General features: G+C 46.2%; 1 protein-coding gene across 1 annotated transcript in view; it reads right to left on the bottom strand.

Annotated features, from left to right (window-relative positions):
- The window catches only part of SCML4 (Scm polycomb group protein like 4), a 72,085-nt gene extending 53,464 nt beyond the window's left edge, over positions 1-18,621 (bottom strand). The window contains exons 1-2 of the mRNA XM_061460200.1: positions 18,209-18,621; positions 17,448-17,602 (exon numbers count right to left, since the gene is read on the bottom strand). The gene's annotated coding sequence lies outside the window, so the exon portion shown is untranslated. The remainder of the gene's footprint in view (positions 1-17,447; positions 17,603-18,208) is intronic.
- Between the last annotated feature and the right edge of the window lie 1,889 nt (positions 18,622-20,510).

The following is a 20,510-nucleotide window of genomic DNA, read 5'->3' as shown; positions in this document are numbered from 1 at the left end:
CCTGTCCTATCAAACAGTGAGAGCACAGGACAAAATAGAAAAGCTTCAATGCTGTGAAAAATTCTTACCACACCTGACACACTCTCAGACACTGGAATCAAGCGATTACAGGGCACAAATCTATAGAAAACTCAGTGTTCTTCTATGCTCAGGAAGCTACGTGGGACTGTTCTTCTAATAACTTAGCATTTGAGTTTATCCCCTGGTTCACAGGTAGTGAAGGAGGTGCAGCAGCCACTCTGGCCATGGCAGGCTCACTGCTGCTTAGCTATTTGCATCTCAGGAAATAGCACGTTTCTCTTGGCAGCTAGTTTCAACTCTTTTTACCTGCTTGTCTCCAGCTGCAAGATGTGCTGCTCACACTGCAGTAGCAATTGCATGGCACTTTATTAAACAACTTGCCAGAGGATCCAAGTCAAGCTGAGTTCAAACAAGAAAACATATTTTTACTCTAGCAAACACGTCCCAGTGCACCAGAAACCCAGCAGTGCTTCCACCACGGATGTTTTGCTGGCTGCTTCAGGCTTGTGACGGGCAGAGCCCCTTCAGAAGGGGTCCTGCAGCAGGCTTGCTCTCCAGCTGCTGAGAGCAGGTCCTGCAGAGCTGCGGCTGGTATTTTTCATGGCTGCGTTGGGGTGGGAAAGGACTGGGCACCATGCAAGTGTCCAGAGCTGGATTGTGCCCTCTTCTCCCATCTCAGCTGGGTGCTTTAATGAAGGAGCAGGGAACTGGTAGGAAATAAGCACAGGATTCTTCAAAATCCAGACCAGTAAGTATTGATGGTGTCTGATCCTTTCCTTGTTACTGAGAACAAAAGAAAGGAAAAATGGTTCCCAGTGTCATCCTACAGCCTGATTTTTTTTTTTTCCTGAAGTTAAATTCAGCAGCAGTGACAGTGCTGTCCTTGAGGAGGTGTTCGTTTGAAGGATAGCACCCTGGTGACAGCAGGTAGAGAACTAGCTGCATGGCCCCTCTCACTCAGGTTTGCTTAATGAGCCAGAAGAACTTGAAAACCCTGGTGAGAATGAGACCCCCAGGAGCAGCGGAGGCCAGCCTCGCCTCCTGATCTTACCTTTCTTCATTTGGCCTGACGGTTTTGTTGCAGACGAGCAGCCTGTGGTGGAGAATTGAGAAAATGAAACCTTACAGAGAGCGAGTGAGTGCAGGAAGAGCACCAAAGGGAAGATGTGAAAAATGGACGCAATGAGGCCACGTGAGAGGCAAGGGTCGTTCCGCTGAGGTGGTTGAGCCAAATGTGCGCAAAAAAAGGGATGAAACAAAGGCAGTTCCTTCTTTCTCTCTCTCTTATGTAAAGCCAGTAGCACTGCTTCTGCTATCGCAAAGAAACTAGTAGAAAAACAGTGCCTGGACTCAGTCCCCCGCCTCGAAGAGCTGCAGGAGAGGATGGAGTTCCTCTTGCAGGTCTTTGCCTCAGACTGTGGTTTATTTGCAAGACAAGGTCACAGCAAAACAGCTTGAGTCCCTCACCTCACTGCCCTGAGACCTCCTGCCTCAGCATCTGGGTATGCAGAGGTGCCATTTCAGTGTGCTAAGAAAAAGCCTCTTAAAAAACCCTGTCCTGAAATCCTGAGGGTGGTAAAATGTAACAGACTGCTGGTGGAGCAGTCCAGGAATTGTGCTAAACTCCCTCTGAGAGCTTGGGGAGGCAGGATGGAGAGCTGAGGCCATAGGCTGAGTATTTTCCATTTTCTGTTTATTTCACCAGTAGTTACACCTGCAGAACTGCAATCTGTGTTTGCCAAGCCTTGCTATCAGCCTACCTGCCCTTCATCTCTTCATGCCCCACACCTCATCTGAGAGTCCTTGTGTCAGTGCTGACAGACTGCAAAGTTTCCAAAGGAGGTAGGTCCTCTCCCTCGTTGCTTCTGTAAGCCATTACTCTCCTGCTCAGGAGGCTGATGGGACCCTGCCTCCCATAACAGCATCCATCTGGGTGTAAGAGATGTGTAATGGAGGGCTGCTACCTTTCCAGACTGAAGTCAGCTGAAGATATGTCCCCACTTTGCCAAGGCCCTGCCTCTGGGACCAAGCAACTTCTCCAGTGACCAGGACATTGTTGTTCTTTGACAGGACAAGGGCAAATGATTGGATGAGGGGAAATGTCTTTAAGATGAAAAAGGGTAGATTTAGATTAGATATTAGGAAGAAATTCTCAGGTGGTGAGACACTAGAACAGGTTGTCCAGGGAAGCTGTGGCTGCCCCATATCGGGCAGGGTTCAAGGCCAGGTTGAATGGGGCTTGGAGCAACCTGGTCTAGTGGAAGCTGTCCCTGCCCATGGCAGAGAGTTGGAACTATACAAGCTGTAAGGTCCCTTCCAACCCAAATCATTCTATGATTCTATGACTGTAATGTAGAGCACATAGCTCCTTTCTTCCTGAACTGTCAGACGTGATTTCCAACACCAAGATCCTCCAGCCTCAGTTTCTTCAGCTCAAACTCTGATTGCTGGAGATGCAAAGATGCCCAAGATATCTGTTATTAATTAATTAGATGACACCGGAACAAATCTTTCCTTAAATACATGAATGTTTACAGCTCTGATAGGCTTCAACCTATAAAACTGAGGCTGTGATTCTGAACCAGCAATTGAAATTAAATTAGACTTTGTATTGTAGCAGGTCCTGTTTCACATATTCAGCCAAGCAGTTGCTAGTTGAGATGCCCACGTTTCTGATCACACGCTTTGCCAGAGTAATTTACATGTTGCTTTCCAGAAGTCCCTTTCTACCATTAGCTTTGTTACCAGGAACTTGAACAGTTAACAAGCTAACCTTCCTTGAACTACAGGCACACAAAGCAATCTTATTTATCTACAGCCTTCAGACCAGCAAAGAAAGCACCAACTTCTCTTTTGGATGCAGTTACTTTCTTTCTCATCTTCTGTGTCTCACGCAGAAGCCAGATATTTTCATCACCCATAAGCCACAGATCCTTTCTGCTCTCTGTTAAATTTTCAGGGGGCAAAGATTTGGAGCAAATGAATGTGAAATGAGAAACATTTATATTATGGCCATTTGAGCTCTCCAGCTGAGTCTGTAATTGCATGATACTCATATTTTTTCCCTCTTGCTCCTCTGGCAATAGTCTGGCCTCTTCCTTTATAATTACTTGCCTTTCCCTATAGTTTTCTATAGTGTTTATAGTTATGGGACTTCTTCAACTAGTGTCTGCCATAAATGGATAATCCCCACAAATCTGCTAGCTCACTTCAGAGAAGGATGCCCCATTCCCAGAAATATTCAAAGTCAGGTTGGATGGGGTTCTGAGCAACCTGATCTAGTTGAAGATGTTCCTGCTCACTGTAGAGGGTGTTGGACTACATGACCTGTAAAGGTCCCTTCCAACCCAAACTATTCTATAATTCTAAGGATCCAAATATCTAGATAATTTTCCTGAACTGCTTCCAGTGTTTCTTGAACCAGCTATGAATGGCCCTTCCTGTAGAGGTAAAAAAAAAAAGCCAAAGAGTCTGACTTTATACGTAGCAGGAAGAAGAAGCAGGTACCCAATAGCCAGGTCAATATATTAAAGTCAGACGGTGGGAAGTGGGCAGGGAGAAGAGGCAATAGCCCTACACTTCTCATTTTTCTAGATCCTATGTGCTCTCTCACCACGCAGAATCCCTCAAGGGTGCATTTGGGACAAGACAAGTTGAGAAGGGTTTTCGTACACATTTTTGTGGAGGTGATGAAGGAGACTAAATAGAAATAGACCCTGAAACCATGTAGAATTAGCAGAAAGAGTCACTAGCACAGAAAGCCAAGTTGAAAAACTGCCTGTCTTCCCCAGATTCAGTGGACCTCTAGCAGTTTAATAAGAAATATGAGTGAACTATATAGTGAAAAAGAAAAAATTGTCATAATGAGCAGCTTGAGGTGGTCTGGTTGTTTTCTGTTGGCATTTATTGCCTCCTGTGCTACTCTAGGCATTTCATTATGGCTTACATACTATCATCCTCAATTACTTTTCCAAATAAGTACATTTCTAACATAGTGACAGCCTGTCCTGAGTACAACCACCATCATTCTCTACCTTTCCTGAGCCCACAATATGGGATAAAGCTTCTGTGCTTCCTTCCTTGCCAAATTATGTCTGCTGAATGAAATCATCAGGACTAACATGCCCTTTTTGGAAAAAGCGGTGGGACACCCCTCTTTCCCATTAAAACGTGCTCTCCAGGCAGTCCGTGTGCTGAACAAGCAGTCCACTACTTCCCCTATCCCACACAAATGATACCCTAGCAGTGGGACTCAGCAGCCGTGTTCAGCCCCCCCTGCTCCCATGAAGCCCATGCTCTGCCTCCTTTCGCCAGTAATAGCCAGGCACTGACTGCAGGGTGATTTCTCTCCAGCACCAACACACATGACTGGATTGTGCACACCAGCTGATATGCCTACCACAGATATCTGTCCCAGGAAATAAATGAACTCCCTCAATCTGAAGAAGTGATATTACAAAAGTCAATAGGGAAATATAATTTCTTAGACAGAGGGCAGGAATTTCACACATTTCTCACATAAAGTTATCCTTATTCCTTAGGGACAAGCTACACTTTTATATTAGATTTTGAGAAATAATACTTATAAAAGATTCATCCTTTCTGGCATAAACTGGAGTAGCTCTTATGTTTCTGTCTTCAGAGATTTCAGGGACCACAGCTTCTGAAGATGCTCAGAGCTTTCACTTCCACACACAGGAGACATATTCACACCACATTTTAACATTGTAGTTGGACAGCATAAATAAAAGGATATTTATTTAATCATTAAGTTCAGGAATAAGAAAAACATGTGCATCACTTGCTAGAGCTTGCTGTGTGACCCAGGACTGCTTGGGAACTAGACAGTCACCCCACTGCCACTGCTTCCCACTCCAGAAGGAAAACTCTGGTGCCTAAGTGACCACTGGGCAGTCTGGCAGAGGCTGATGGCAGTGTTTCATGTCACCACCTGTGACTTCATCTTGAACACCTTTCATTGGGAAGACGAGATCTGGCTACTCGCAAGCTTGCTGTCTGTCTGGATGCTGGATTTGCCTTTGGGAGAGGCTGCAGGTGGCTCTCAAAATGCAGAGCTGTCACATCTGGAATAAAACATGCTGGGAAACTGCAAAGTATCCTGGTGCTGAGAACGAATTGTGGGAACATCACGTGGCAAGTTAGCAAGGTGTGACTCACTGTGACTGGGGAGCAAAGCTTTGCTAACTGGCTGCTTACTAAAGGGTGCAGCACCCAAGAGTAAAGTTTGCCCCTCTGTGATTATATCTGTTATTCATTTTCTAAATAAACATATAGCCTTCATTTTTCAGAGCTGTTTTGATCCATCTCCCCCTCCAACAAACCAACATTTCCCATTTTCTTGATGACTTTTACAGTGCATTTGGCAACAACCCTGTCTTCCTTACCTAGGAACTTAATATTCAGAACAAAACTGCTCCAGTTGGCTTGTGTTTCATCGTCTGCTTATCTTGAGCAATAGATTTTGCAATCTATTTATCTAATATCTAATTGTACTGATTAAATACCTGCTTTCGCTGCTCTTTAAAAAAACACACCCCAGCTGGAAGGTCCCATTGAATGGCTTTTCAGTCGGCTTGTGCTTGCAAATGCCTGTCAGTAGAAGGCACACTTCCAAACCAGCTCCGAGGGCAACTAACGGAAAGCTTTCAGGGATGTTATGGAAACTAATCACAGAGTTTGGCCCCTGTGTAATTCCAGCGCTAACTGGTGAGACTAACACAGAGCACTAGCAGAAGGCATAAGCAGTGTTGCAGTCCAGCTTAAGCCTCCAAACAGCACTTTGCAGGGCCAGAGAAGAGCTCGTGTTGTGTACTCACCCCTGCATACGGTGTGTTTTTTCCCCCACAGCACATGGAATTGTTCAGTGGTTCTTGAGATGTCATTATTTTCATATTTTCTATGTCTGGATCACAAAATTGCCAAGAGATTTCTAGCAGAGAATGGCAATGTCTTCCATTCCTGGCCACATTTCTTCCAACTAATTGGGACAACAATTTGAGTAGCTAAGACAAGTTGTCACAGCTTTGCGGAAATACCTGGGGCTGCCAAGGAAGAAATGTCACCATGCACAGGCTGAGGCACACAGCAGCCTGAGCCTGACAGCAGCCATTCACTGCACCATATTCTGATTTAACACAGAAGTTTTCACTCTCTGTGGCGGGGGGGGGGGGCTCTGGGGGCCACTCAGTGCCTGAGGACTCTCCCAGGATGTGAATCACTAAAGAAGGCACACGCAGTCATGACCGGTGGCATCTGCTTTTCCCCTGGGAAGGGAGACCTGAGCACAGCGGGCACTTAGTGAGAAGCAGCCAGGTTGCCTGTGGGCCACGGTCAGGAAGGGGGGTCTGCTCTGCTCCCCCATCCCACAGATCTCCCTAACCCAGAAGCCTTCATAAGAACCTCCATGTCCCAGCACCTCTCTCCCTTGCAGAACCATCTCAAAATTGTTCAACAATGTCTTTTAATCCTTTTCTTCTGCCAGTGAGAAGTGGTGGCTATAAGATAAAATATCTGCAGGCCACAGTTCACCCTGCCTACTCCTGCATAGGGGATGGGGACACTGGAAAGAGGTAAGCCTTTTTTTTGTGTGTGTGCGTGTGACTGCATCATTCAGAGACAGGTTATAAGCTCTCTGGGGCAGAACAGTGTTTGAGACAATTAGTATGTATCCCTTCATGAAACCTCTGTGAAACTGCAAAGGAAAGAAAATGGCAAATTGAAATGTTCCTTCTAACCCCCAGAAATCCAAGGCAGTCTCTAAATGCCAGTGGATCAGGTGTGTTTCAGATACCCACAGTAGAAGAGGCGCTATGCCATGCTGCAAACTCCTCCCTCAGCACCTTAAAGACCAAAGTGAGATTTACTGTCTTATCTTGTAATTCATATGGGATCCAACACCATCAATGTCATCATTATGCCCCAAATTCTTTGTCTGAAGCCATTTTCTCCACTTGGAGTTTACCCTGCTTTTCTCCCAGGCTTTCTCAGCTCCTTTATCATCTTGGAGAGCAGATGATTTTAACTACTTCATTCAGAGAGGTCTTCCACACTTGCAAGGAACCTGTGAGGGACTGTGGCACAGAGTCATCCACAGCGCATGATAAATGGAGCCTCCTGAATATCTGGAGTAATTTCAGAGTTTACTTATTTCATTTCCTTCCACTTCCCTCTAATTTTGTGTTCCCTTATGCAGCACGCTCTCCTGGCCTTCCCAGAACACCATTTCTTTCCTGATGCTTTAAAACCCCGATGTTCACCATCCTGGCCCACCCTCTCTAGCGATCACTGGCAACAGGACCTTAGCAGCAAACTTTTCACTGTCCCAAAATTAGCATAAGAAATCGGCACATTGACTGTGGTTGTAGGCAAATGTGACCTTTTCAGAGGCTGACTTTATTTATTCATTTATTCTATTTACCTCTCTGTTGCAAAACCGAACTACAGAAATCATTAAAAAATGTAATACTCTGACTCCCAGACTTACTAACAATCATTAAAATATCTCTGACTGCAACACTTCTTAATGGAACAGTAATTAAGGTTGCCATTGCAGCTTGGAACACAGGCTGAGCACACGGCAAGACCAATGTTTCCAGCTCTAGTTCCTCTGTATTTTCACTTATCTGTTAAAGTGCCAGACATGAGTGCCCCCACTGTTAGATGTGTACCCACATGCTAGCACTGATTGGTAGGAATAGCTCAGAAGCAAGCACAGCCCTGTTGCCACTGGAGCTATATATCATATGTTTCTGCAATCTCAACTGATGTTTGAGAAAACCGGCTCCTGTGGTGTCTAAAGCACACAGGTGAGCACCCACGGCAATTTTCACCTGTTCTGGTGAAATTCCCCCCTTCTTTGGCTCTGAGGACCATTTCCCTCTACGCAATCTTCTGCAGGGCTCACTATCAGCAGCATTCACCAAGCCGTGCCACAAGTCCCCAAGAACATTTGAATGGTCCTGGAGCCTCGCGCCTTTCCCCTCCTGACTCCCTGCCTGCTCTGAAGCCTTCACCCAGGCAGGACGACGGGCTCCTGTGTGCTCATCACCCCCTCCCATATGTGCCTATGCACGACACCTCTGTATCAACAGATCTAAAGATTAATAACTTGGGAGAACTCCCCAGCTTCCAAATTAATTAGAATAAATCACTCACCAGAAGCTTCACTCAGTCCTGCTCTCCCCCTTTCACAGGGAAGGATGTTCCTGTGTGCCTCCCTCCAGACTGCACACCAGGCCACCCTCTTTCCTCCTCAGCATGGTGCAGTCCCTTGCCTACCCAAGTAAATAAATACCTGCATCATAGAATAATAGAATCGTTTGGGTTGGAGAAGACCTTTAAGATCATCACTGCTGGCATTAACCTAACACTGCCAAGTCCAGCACTAAACATCAGCCCTTCCCTCGACAAACCTTCTTGCTCCATGCAATCTAAGCTGATGAAAAGACAAAAGCTGTGGCAGGGGGTTAATGGTAGCTCACCTGAAGAGATCTTTCTTTTCAGCAAGACAAGTAATTGAGTTTCTTTGCCAGTGCATCGCCGGTCCCTGTTGTTGACAGAGACTTCTACTGCTAAGTGTGTGAAAATAATGGGTAAGGATAAAAGATCAATCATAATTTTTGCAATATTGCTGCCCAGTTTAATAAACTCATTTAATTAGAAATCATAGGCAGCAACCACGGCAAGTAAATTTAATATAAGTTCTGAAACACCTGAGATTGTAGGATTTTACCATCTCTAATATTCTTGTTAATAAAAATGTCTCTGAAGTTGAAGGTTTCTGCCAGGAGTCTCCTCCATACTACACAGCTCAAAACCAACCATCCCAGAGGACTGGCACGTGCCACCAGCACATCTTCATGTCTGCTGCAGGGTGCCCTGATGTGCACCTGAGAAGCAAACACACAAACCTGTGTCCATGAATGTCTCACCCCATCCATGCGTGCATGGGTGAGATGTGACTACCCAGATGAGCTGCACGGAGCAAACACCCTGGCACCTAAGCACCTTGCAGCAGCAAAACTGCATTTTTGCTGGTGTGGGTTTTCCCAGATGGCTCTAGGACGATTTTGTTGCTCAGCCCTGAGTCCAGGGTGAGGCATGCTGGGTACCCCACCAGGCTGGTGAGGACATGAGACTGCCTGATGTAGTGCCAGGTAATGAGCTCATCTCCAGAATCAGAGATTGGAGATAGCTGTGACTGTGTGGGAAGCAGGTTGAATTAGTGACATTGTGATCAATCCCATTAGACTAATCACTTGACTTTTTGTTTCAGAGCAAATTTACTTTAACCTAGTCAGCTGTAAAGAACAGCAGAGCTATGATTTCTGGGTTTTTTTATCATCACCCAAAAAGTCCATGTTCTGAGAGGGAAAAATATTTGCACAGGCTTGCCTTCAGCGGCCTAATACAACTACAGCAATCGCATGAGGAACATAACACATTAATGTATGTCAAATAAACATAATCAAGGAAAATGCCATGAATGATAAATATCTGTGGACTAGCAGACCTGTGAGGTGCCTCCTGAGCAGCAGAGCAGCAGTGCCATGTGTGTCCATGAAAGGATCAAGATGCCCCCAGAGCTTGCCCTCTTACCGCCAGGTTTTTGCAGTCCACCTGCCTGACTTCTGTCTCTGCTGGCCAATAGGACAAAGAAGATGCTCAGCACTGCCCAGGGCTTTGTGGCTGAGTGGGGAAGGCTGGCAAGGAGGACAGAGCGGTCAGAGGGCTGGGAGCATCTTTATCACCTCACTGCTCTCCCACAGCCTAGATAGCTGAGGGGACAGAAACTGATTTGGTGGTCCAGTCCCAGTTCCAGCTCCCGCTGGCAAGCCAAGAGAAAGGCTTCCCATCCTGGCCCCAGGGCAATGCATGCACCCAAGCTAATGGGGCAGAGGTCCACAAGAAAGGGCAAGTTCAGATTAAAACACACCTCTGAGGCACAGCACAGTTCCACTTCACCATAGCCTGCAGATTTTCTCCCCCATGTCCCACTGAAGCCTGAGGGACTGCGGCCACCTCCAAGTGCGTGCCAGCTCAGGGGTGACACAACACCCTACACGAGCAGCACCCTCCCTTCCCACATTTTAATGAAAACTGATTGTCAGCACCAGAGCGGTATTTTGGTTGCTGAGCATCCTCTTGAATGACTAAACAGCAGTGAGTAATATATATTTACATACATTATGATCTATTCCCCTACTGGAAGGTGATTTGTGTAGATAACTTCCATTAATGTTAAAGGGAGCCATTCACATAAATCCTTGGCACATTAATGGCCGACTAGCCTCCTCTCTGTAGTATTTCGTGTTGCTGCATTTAGTGAACACAATATAAACGTGGCCGACTTAATATGCAAATAAATTCAAGTATTTACTGAGCCATAAGAGACAGTTACTAGGCACATCTCATTCATTGTTTGTAGGGAAATAGATGAAAGCTGCCAGATGAAATCAGGAGATAAATGCTATAAATGGTTTTTCGAGGCAACAGGGGAAAGGGTACTGAGTCTCCGCATAAACATAAATAACAATCAGAAACAGTTTCTTGAAGGCATCCTCTCCTCTATTAATTTTTACTCTGTGTGTGCGTTTACTGCACATCCACACTGAAGTTCTGTTTGCTGTGCTGATGGCGCTGGAGTCCCTTACATCCCTCAGGGACAGAGCAGGGCAGTGCACCGTCCCTGCTTGCTTGCTCCCCACCTCCTCAGCAGCTGCCCAAGCTGCTTCTAGGGAACATGCTCATGTTGAAAAGATGGGCCACCCACAGCAATGCCCTCTTTTCCTGGCAGCAAAATGCCAGGCACCTGGCACAAGAAAGGGGATGGAGACCTTTTGTGCTATTTCTTCTCAGGGATGTTGTCTTGAGAAGCTGCACTAGGCATTTGCAAAACAAGAGCCCTCACCACATCTGCGCTGTTCCAAGGCAGAGGAAAGGCACCGTCTATGGTAAACAGATCTTAAAATGCACCAGGTAGGGTATGGCTGAAGTCCTCCTTCAGTTGTCTGTGTAAGATTTTTAAGATGCCATGCCAAATGGGCGCATCTTCCACAAGATGTTACTTCCTAGTGGTAATAAATTAGGTAACACTGATTTACTTCTTGATTCTTTCAGATGGAAAACAAGGAAGAATTCTCTGTCTCTACTGCACAGTTCAATAGGAGAATTCCTATGCATACACATGCTCATGGGAATGTGCAGGTAGATACATCACCAAAGGCCTTATCTACCATTAGACTCCACAGAAGTCTGCTGGGATGATTATTATTGAATGCTGTGGGGCTTTACCATAGGAGTCACCAACAAACCCCTAAGGTGTTTACAGCACCCCTGTGTGAGCTCTGGGCTGGTGCATCTGCTCAAGCTTGAGGGTACAGCAGTGAGGGCAGGCAGGCATGTCCCTGCAGGGCCAGGTGTGAGCTGAGACAGAGCAGCCAGCACCACCTCCGTGCTTCCTGGCTGCCTGTCAGGACAGTGTGGGATGGCTAGGCACAGTGGCAGCTCAGACTCAAACAAAAACAATAACAGAGACAAAAAATACCAGACAGTCCCTGTCCTTAATATTGCCCCATGGGTCTGTCCTCAGCTAAGACCCCAGAGCTCCACTTTCCCCTGTTCCGTTACCACTTCCTCTTTCAAAAGCTCTTCTATCCAAGTACTGTCCCATCACAAGAGAAGGTCTTGAGTTAAAAACTTACCTGTCTGTGATGTCCTCCCTGGCAGGAAGAAACCATTGAAGACAAATGCTGCTTAGAGGCTTTTTGGTCACCAAGGACTTCCGCATTAGAGACATGGCAGCTTCCTCCTGCTGGTGGCAGGGGGCTAACACACACTACCACCAAGAGCCCTTGCAGACTGCTGCCCGCAAGCCAGCCTGATCAGCTCGGAGAAATCTCAGGGTGGCATCTGCCTCTAGGGAGCTGTTTTGAGACACACACAGTATCACACAGTATGCTAGAGATTGGAAGGGACCTCGAAAGATCATCTAGTCCAATCCCCCTGCCGGAGCAGGAACACCTAGATAATGTTACACAGGAATGTGTCCAGGCGGGTTTTGAATGTCTCCAGGGAAGGAGACTCCACAACCTCCCTGGGCAGCCTGTTCCAGTGTTCCGTCACCCTCACTGAGAAGAAGTTTCTTCTCAAGTTTAAGTGGAACCTCTTGTGTTCCAGTTTGTACCCATTACCCCTTGTCCTATCATTGTTTGCCACCGAGTAGAGCCTGGCTCCATCCTCATGACACTCCCCCTTTATATATTTATAGACACTTATAAGGTCACCCCTCAGTCTCCTCTTCTCCAAACTATAGAGACCCAGCTCCCTCAGTCTTTCCTCATAAGGGAGATGCTCCACTCCCTTAATCATATTCGTTGCCCTGCGCTGGACTCTCTCCAGCAGGTCCCTGTCCTTCTTGAACTGAGGGGCCCAGAACTGGACACAATACTCCAGATGCGGTCTCACCAGGGCAGAGTAGAGGGGAAGGAGGACCTCTCTCGACCTACTAACCACCCCCCTTCTAATACACCCCAGGATGCCATTGGCCTTCTTAGCCACAAGGGCACAGTGTTGGCTCATGGTCATCCTGTCATCCACTAGGACCCCCAGGTCCCTCTCCCCTACACTGCTCTCTAACAGGTCGTTCCCCAACCTATACTGGAACCTGGGGTTGTTCCTGCCCAGATGCAGGACTCTACACTTTCCCTTGTTATATTTCATCAAGTTACTCCCTGCCCAACTCTCCAGCCTGTCCAGGTCTCGCTGGATGGCAGCACAGCCTTCTGGCGTGTCAGCCACTCCTCCCAGCTTAGTGTCATCAGCAAACTTGCTGATAGTACACTCAATTCCCTCATCTAAATCGTTGATGAATATATTAAATAATACCGGTCCCAGTACTGACCCTTGAGGCACTCCACTAGTTACAGGCCTCCAACTAGACTCAGCCCCATAGACTACAACTCTCTGGCTTCTCTCCTTCAGCCAGTTCACAGTCCACCTCACTACCTGATCATCCAGTCCACACTTCCTCATTTTAGCCGTGAGGATGCTGTGGGAGACTGTGTCAAATGCTTTGCTGAGGTCAAGGTAGACCACATCCACCGCTCTGCCATCATCCATCCACCGTGTTATTTCCTCATAAAAGGCTAAGAGACTGGTCAAACATGATTTCCCCCTGGTGAAGCCATGTTGACTGCCCCTCATAACCCTCTTATCCTTGATATGCCTTAAGATGGTACCAAGGATAAGGTGTTCCATCACTTTCCCAGGGATGGAGGTGAGGCTTCCTTCGAAATGCTCATTGCAGCCTGCTGGTAGCCCTGTTGGCTGCAGGGAACCTGGTTCTCAGGCGTCTGCCCTGCGAGGCTTGAAGTGTGGGGACAGAGTGTTCTCACCTGCCATTAAATCTAAAACAGTTTTGAAAGGAAAAGCACTGACAGCTTCTGTATGGAAGCCTCAGGTGCATGACACCTGCAGGAAGATAGGGTGAAAGTAGAATGCATCTCATACCCTCTCTGCACTTCCCACCGAGTAAAACACACTACACTTTATGGTACCCCCTTCACACCATCGACACACAAGCAGAAGCATGGAAGGATGGAGATGAGCATCAGGAAAAGGTATTTAACACAACAGAGGGGTAGAGCATCTCTTGAAGTTCAGTCCCTCAGGAAAAGGCACGCACACACATGATGGTCATGTCCCAAGGAGTGCATCAAGGAGAAATATAGCTGAGTTCTTACAAATTACTTGTGCTGCTTGAGATCATGGAGGATGTCATGAGGAATCACCTATCACTGCACGTGCTGCAGGGTTAACCCTTTACAGCTCTCCCTGGGAATGCAAGGCTTGCACAGGTACCAGCAGCTGAACTGCTGCTGCTCCCCAGCACCCTGGGTCAAGGTGGGAGCTGGTGTGCAGAACCAGGCATCACTTTATGTGCAGCACCAGTTCCAGATGTGGAGAAAAGTGTGTCAATGCTTGTATGCCTTTGGGGTAGGGCTGCAGGTGGCTTTAGCCAGCTGCCCGTCTCCTGAGCGGGGACCCAGGAGCTGCAGCGTGGTGGCAGGAAAGCAAGTGATGCCTGCACATCAAGTGAGACCTTGGGCTGTTCCCTGCCCTGCACCAAGTGCAGCCCCATTCCCTCCTGCCTTGGTCACCAAGGGCCCATGTGTGCTATGATGCAGGCAGGAGCAGACCCTCTGTGAGGAGTATGGTAACCAAAGCACCAAGAGCAATTTAGGGCATAACCTTAAATGCTCAATTTCAGTCACACCTGCCAGGCAATACTTCTGGGAGCCCCACATATATAACCATTGGAAGCAAAAAGAGCAACAGCTGGCCCCTGTGACAGCTTTTGTTGGTCTGACATTGCCAATGCCAAGAACGCCAATATCCGCACACATGCTAGGTAAGAGGAGCAGGAAACCAGAGGTGTATTCCTGGTCCCGCTGCTGACCTGGGACAGAAAAAAAACCCTTTGCATCACACACCCAAACTGAACAGAGCAACAAACTCAAACAGGCAGAGAGCAAAAGGCTGGCATTTATAGCACCATTTCTGCTGTACAGTGAGAATCACCTTTAAAGATGGGGTCTTAGGGTCAGGATAAACTGCAGGGCAACAGCAAACTGTTCAGTTCATGAGGAATTATTCATCCTTCAGCAGAACATAATTACACATCCAGGCTCCCTCTGGGCAATTCTGTATTTGGGCCAAATTTATACTAGCTCCTAAGGGGAGCAGTCAATCTTAACAAACGACTTACAGTTTCATCATCTTTATAAGGCTTTATTAAAAAATAAGAATATCAGAAGTTTAGATCTTTAATTAGTAAATTTTACCCTCCCCCCCTTCACTGCACATCACCCTTCCTTTTGTCAGTTCCTTCGTTCTCAACAGAAAAATCCGGTGCAAAGTTGCTAGTTCAGATTATAAATTGTTTTAAGTTTTATTAGTCAATAGCAAATTTATCCAGTACTTTTAATGCACCCGTTTATCATGATTCCATTTGGCAGAGCAGTGTGCATTCCCCTGACACATGTTTTAGAATTATATCCTTTTCTTAATATACAGCAAAATACAGAGAAAATTTTGTTTCCTTTGCACAGAAAACCAATTTCTCATGAGGCAACTTGTTACAACAGAACTAATACATGTAATTCATTTATTTCCTCTAAGGTGAACCTAGGTTTTCTTTGCATAAGTAAACCTATTATTGTTCATCCTCACTGCAGAGAGCTGGGTGGTGACCGTCACCTGCTAAATACTGTAGCTGCTCATAATGGTCAGCTGGAGAACTCAGCTGGGAGTGTTCTATGTAAATAAAGCTGACTCCTCCTTTGCACCATTTTAAAGCTGTAGGGAGAGAACTAGGGCAGGATTTTAGGGAATTGGGGTATATTTTCCTTATCGTTGATTTTGTTTTTTCTCATAATGCCACTGAATATACTTTACAAAAGTGAACTAACATCCTCTGAAGATAAGAGGGCTTTGCTGATTTCAGTGTTATCAAATGTAAGCCTATTACTTCACTCCATTTTTAACAGAAATCATTGCTGTCTTATTCTCACTGACTATTTCCTGAAGGTCTTCCTTACCCAAACCATGCTTTTGTGCTTTGTATTTAGGTGCCAGGCTTGTGTGGTTTCCCCACTCTTCGCAGGAGGGGAGCAAGCCTTGGTCCCTAGTTTGAAGTACCCCAGATGTTTTCAAACTAATGCTAGGAATATTGGCTAGCCTTAGTGATGTGAGTTCAGTCTGCAGCAGGAAAGCAGCCCTTGTGCACCTCAGCGAGATGTGGTGAGGCTGAGGAATTGGTTCACTCATCCCTTTTCTGCTGTCCACTATGGGGTTTGGGTCAGCTCCCACCACAGCTGGGTGCTGGGGGAACCCACGAAGGTGCCAGAAGGTCCCAGAATGGCCAGGGATGAGGAGGATGGACATGTCCCCACAGAGGGCAGCCGATGTCACAGCAGCAAGACCATTGATCACCTGCCTCATCCCAGCATGGCTGGCCTGTCTCCAGTTCTCAGGCTGTGAATAGCCAAGCATCCCACACCCCTCTTCCTCACTTCACCCTACAACCTCTGCCTTCTCTTGCCTTTTTCCTTCTTTCCATGTTACCTTAAATTTGAAGGAGGAAAGTCATCGGGAGACATCTGTGTAAGGTCAGAATGTAATCTCAGCCTCCTGAAGCTCAGGTGTGCCATGTTGGGGCGCTCCATGGTGTTGACCTTTTAAACTTTTTTTCAGTATGTGTCAAAACCACAAGTCTTTGTGTCAAGCAAGAGCTAAGGGAATGCCTGAGGGAAAAGCATTCCTCAACTACTTCTTTCTAGGTACCACAGCCACCATCAAGCACATGTACAGTCATGTGTTCCCAGCAGGTGAGAAACCTCAGAGTAAGGCGCTGATTGACCAAGAAAGAAACTTGCCTCTTTCTACACACTCTTCTCCACCAAACATAGGAAAGCACTCCAGTTCAACATTTCCAATAAATGAAAACAGAAATATCAGAGTTGCTGTGCTATACCGAAAAAAGCATTTCTTGCGGTATACCTTCTGCAGTGTTTCTGATCTAATTCGGTACATGTAATTTTTTCCATTGGTAGATTCTGTTCCTGTCCCCTTTCCACACTCCATCATTAAAAAGCTCATGCCTCTGCCAGCCTCTCTAATCAGAGTAATATGTGCACCGGCTAAATAACTTTCATGATGGGGCAGAGAGGCTCTGCCTCAGCAGGAAAATCAGTGCGACATCTGAACTAAAATACAAAGTCACCTGCAGCCACAGGCAGCTGGGAGACACCTCATCTAAATACAATCACAAAACCTGAACTTGCAAACCTCCAAGCCATATCCTCAGCTGGTGTCAGGTGGGGCTGGAGCCAAGGAAGTTATGCTGATTTACACCCTCAGTGTGCTCAGCTCTACCAAGGACTGGCAGAACAGCCTGGTGGAGGATGCTGTAAGTATTCCTGAAGCACAAAGACACTTTTCAGACACCTTCCCTGCTCTCACAAATAGCAACATCCCCACACTTTACAAGTATTTGCTACTTAACCCCAGTTTATGTGCTTTCTATTTCCCTCTGTGCCTTTATTCAATCTGAAAAGCTCTTGGTCTAACCTTGAGGAAAATGTCTTCAGAAGCCTCTTGAAATAAACCAAGGATTAAACAGCAATCCCCCTCCAAGCAGAGAATTCAAACAACTTTGCTTCTTCTGCTTGCCAGATTAACTTTATATTCCTCCAGAAGCCTCACATGCACCAAAACCAAAAGCAACTTCTTTCTCCAGACCACTGCCATTAGACAAACCCGAGGCAAAGAAACCAGTGCTCAGAGCCATTCACCAGCTATGGAAAGGGAAACGGTGCCCAGATGTCAAAGGCTGAATTACTCACTGAACCACGCCGGGCTTCACCCTCTGTCAGCGAGCGGTGGGCTGGGGTGGCGTCGGAGGCTTGGGGAGTTAGGGAGGGACCGGCTGGGCTAGCCAGGCACCTGCACGCATTTCATCCCTGTGCTCTGTCTTCTCTCAAAGTTACCTTTAAGACACCTGAAAAGAGAAACAACTCTGCTAAAGTATGCTCCTTGGCATCTCTCATAAGCTAGCTGCTGTTAGTCTTGAAGGAAAAACACAACATTTAAACAGTATCTCTTCTTTCAGTTTTCAGATAAGGATAAAAATTCAATTTAGCATCTGTTTTAAAGATAATATTATAATTGAACTCATTGCTCTATGAGCTATCCAAAACTCAAAATCTCTGATACTGCTTGCTAAAAATATTGTGAAATAGCTTGCTTGTAAAATGGAAGATGCATTTACCTGGCAGCAAAAATATCCCTGCTTAGACTCAGATTTGAAAAAGCCCGAAGCCGCTCTGCATGCAAAGTGCTCTGTAGTCAGAAGTCTTCATCAACTGATGCACACATACACACACACACACTCCCACTGCCGTGCAGGCAGCGCACACTGATCTGCTGCCCCTCTCCTCACACAAACTGCTCCCAGGGGTAAGGAAAGGTGTGCTTTGGTGAAGAGGGTCTCCAACAGAGGAGCTGCAAAGTTAGCATACTCATACCATACACAGAATGAGAACTGCTCCAACAAGGTTCAATGACAAACATCAGGCAGAGAAGAAGAAGCATGCTTTCCCCTTACCTATTGCTTAGGTTAAAACACTGAGCAGTGTCTTTAGAGAGCCCGGGCATTGGGACCCAAAGGGAAGAGGACTTTCAGCACAGTCACACAGACCCTGGCAAAAGCCATCTTCTCCCTGTCTCTTAGCACAGTGCAAGTCTCCAGCAGCTCAGCTCTCCAGCTGCAAACATCTCATTAGACTAATGCATTCAGCACAGGCAGAAAACTCGATTTACCATAGCTACAGCAATGAATTTCCATTACGATGACAGCTTCAACCACATCATGTCCGGAAAGCAGCCAACCACTGCCTTTTAAAGAACACACACATTTTACACGCAGAAAATGAGGCCTGCGCGCCGGGTTTCCTTTCTCTTCACAGCTACACCAAGAAGAAAAATTGCCATTTCTGTTTATTTCAGGAACTCCACAAGTTGAAAGGTAAAGGCATTTGGACTCTTCCCTCCCACCCACAGCCCCCCCTCCCCAAAAGCAGCATCTTTCGCAATACCGTGCATTGGGTTGCAATGAGAAAAAGGGGTGTTTGCAACATTTCTGGTTTCGCTACCCCTCCTCTGTTGCCATGGAAACCAGACTGTAGCATCAGCCCTTTGTCCCGCTCCTGCAGCAGCCCGGCCAGATGCTGAGCTTACATGATGCCATGGGTGGGAAAGACCAGTCACTTAATTTTGGATCATTTACATGGAAATTTGGGGAATAGCACTTGGGATATTTTTGCCAGCAACACTAAGTGTGTGTGCACACACCTGTACACAAACACACAGAGTCTGCTGCGTTGGATAATTTTACAGGAATGGCCAGGCAATGATATCCATAATATGCAGAAATATCAGTTATTGCAGTTACACCATGGCATTTGGGCAGGATGTGGGAGCAGCTTTTCACTGCATTTCCAGTCACTCATCACAGAAAGAAGGCACCAGCTCTTCTGTTATTTAGAACAGCACTAGCAGCTCTTACCCTCAAAACAAAAAAACACAAAAAAAGTGTAATACATATAATAAATAATGATCATCATAATCTCGCCATGCTCCATTGACTGTGCTAGATCAAATTATCCCAGCAAAGGGTTTGTCGCAATTGCTTGCCAGTGTTGCACAGCTCCCCGCTGTCCACTTCACATGCTCACATACACTGCTTTTCAGTATTTATCAGAAGCCAAAATGTGCTCCTCACCTCTCTTTCTTTCCAGTCCCATGAATACCTCATCAGATAGGCCTGCAGCCACAGTTACTGGTTTTGCTAGGTCTGTGGTTCCTCCACACTGATTTTGTGCTAGCCTGGTTTTACAGGTTTTAGGGGAGTTACATTCAATTTGTCATCACAGAAGCTGAGATGAGCATTCAGCCTGTTCTATTTACTGAGGAAGAGGAAAAGCAAGAAACACCAGATCTGGGCCATTTGTACCAATAAAAGCTGAGGTTTTGCTGGTGCCCTTCCTCAGCACCAGGAAGGAGAGCAAGCACCTGTGACTGTAAGCAAGGTGGGATGCTCAAGTTTACACCACCAGTCCCCTGAAACGCAATATGGTCAGAAGAATGGTTGGGGTGCTCATTTCTTTCTTATATTCATGGCTAGAGAAAGACTTTGTACATTTAACAAAAGGAAAATAATTGAAGTTTGCTAAATCCAGGAGAAACAAGGCGGCATCTTTTTCCTTTCCTTTTTGTTTGCTTTACTATAATCTTAACAGACATTGTGGGTGTGAAAAAAAATGTATTATCAGCACAGAATTGGAACAACCATGGTTTTCACAAGCACGTTGGGTAAGGGAGTACACAAGCATTCCTCAGCCCAGCCTTCATCCCAGCAAAGACCCATCATGCCGTTCTTTCCCTCTTCTCTTTTTGTTTTGATAAACTCAAGGTCAGTGGACCAGCACTCATGGATTCCCATACCACAGTAAGGAACTGGAGCACCATGCAAATTCCTGATTTAAGTTCCCTAATACGATAAATGGGGAAAAGTATCAGTGATTAAGAAAAACCATGACAGAAACTTTGAAAAAGCCTCTCTTCTCCTTTAATCTACTTAGAGTATTCTGAGCAGGAGCCTTAGCCATCCCTGTCATTTTACACTGCCCCAGTGGATGCACTGCTGTGGTCTGTCACACTCAGCACTGCTGGTTGTGTCACACCATGTTACCAATGTCATCTAGCATGGGAGGGCTGGCAAAACAACACCACATCACAGCAGCATTAGCTGTGGCCTCTAACAAAAAGTATGATATTAATACAATGCAACAAGGAGCAAACTGTTGGGGAAGGGACTGGAAGCGTTTCTTTTTTGTCACTGTTCGTGT

Source organism: Pezoporus flaviventris, unplaced genomic scaffold (assembly GCF_033815535.1).
Source record: "Pezoporus flaviventris isolate CSIRO_AGI_PZ_B2104156 unplaced genomic scaffold, CSIRO_AGI_Pfla_v1 ptg000031l, whole genome shotgun sequence".
NCBI lineage: Eukaryota > Metazoa > Chordata > Aves > Psittaciformes > Psittacidae > Pezoporus > Pezoporus flaviventris.
Note: the sequence above shows the minus strand (reverse complement) of the source record. Positions and strands in the feature narration are given on the sequence as shown.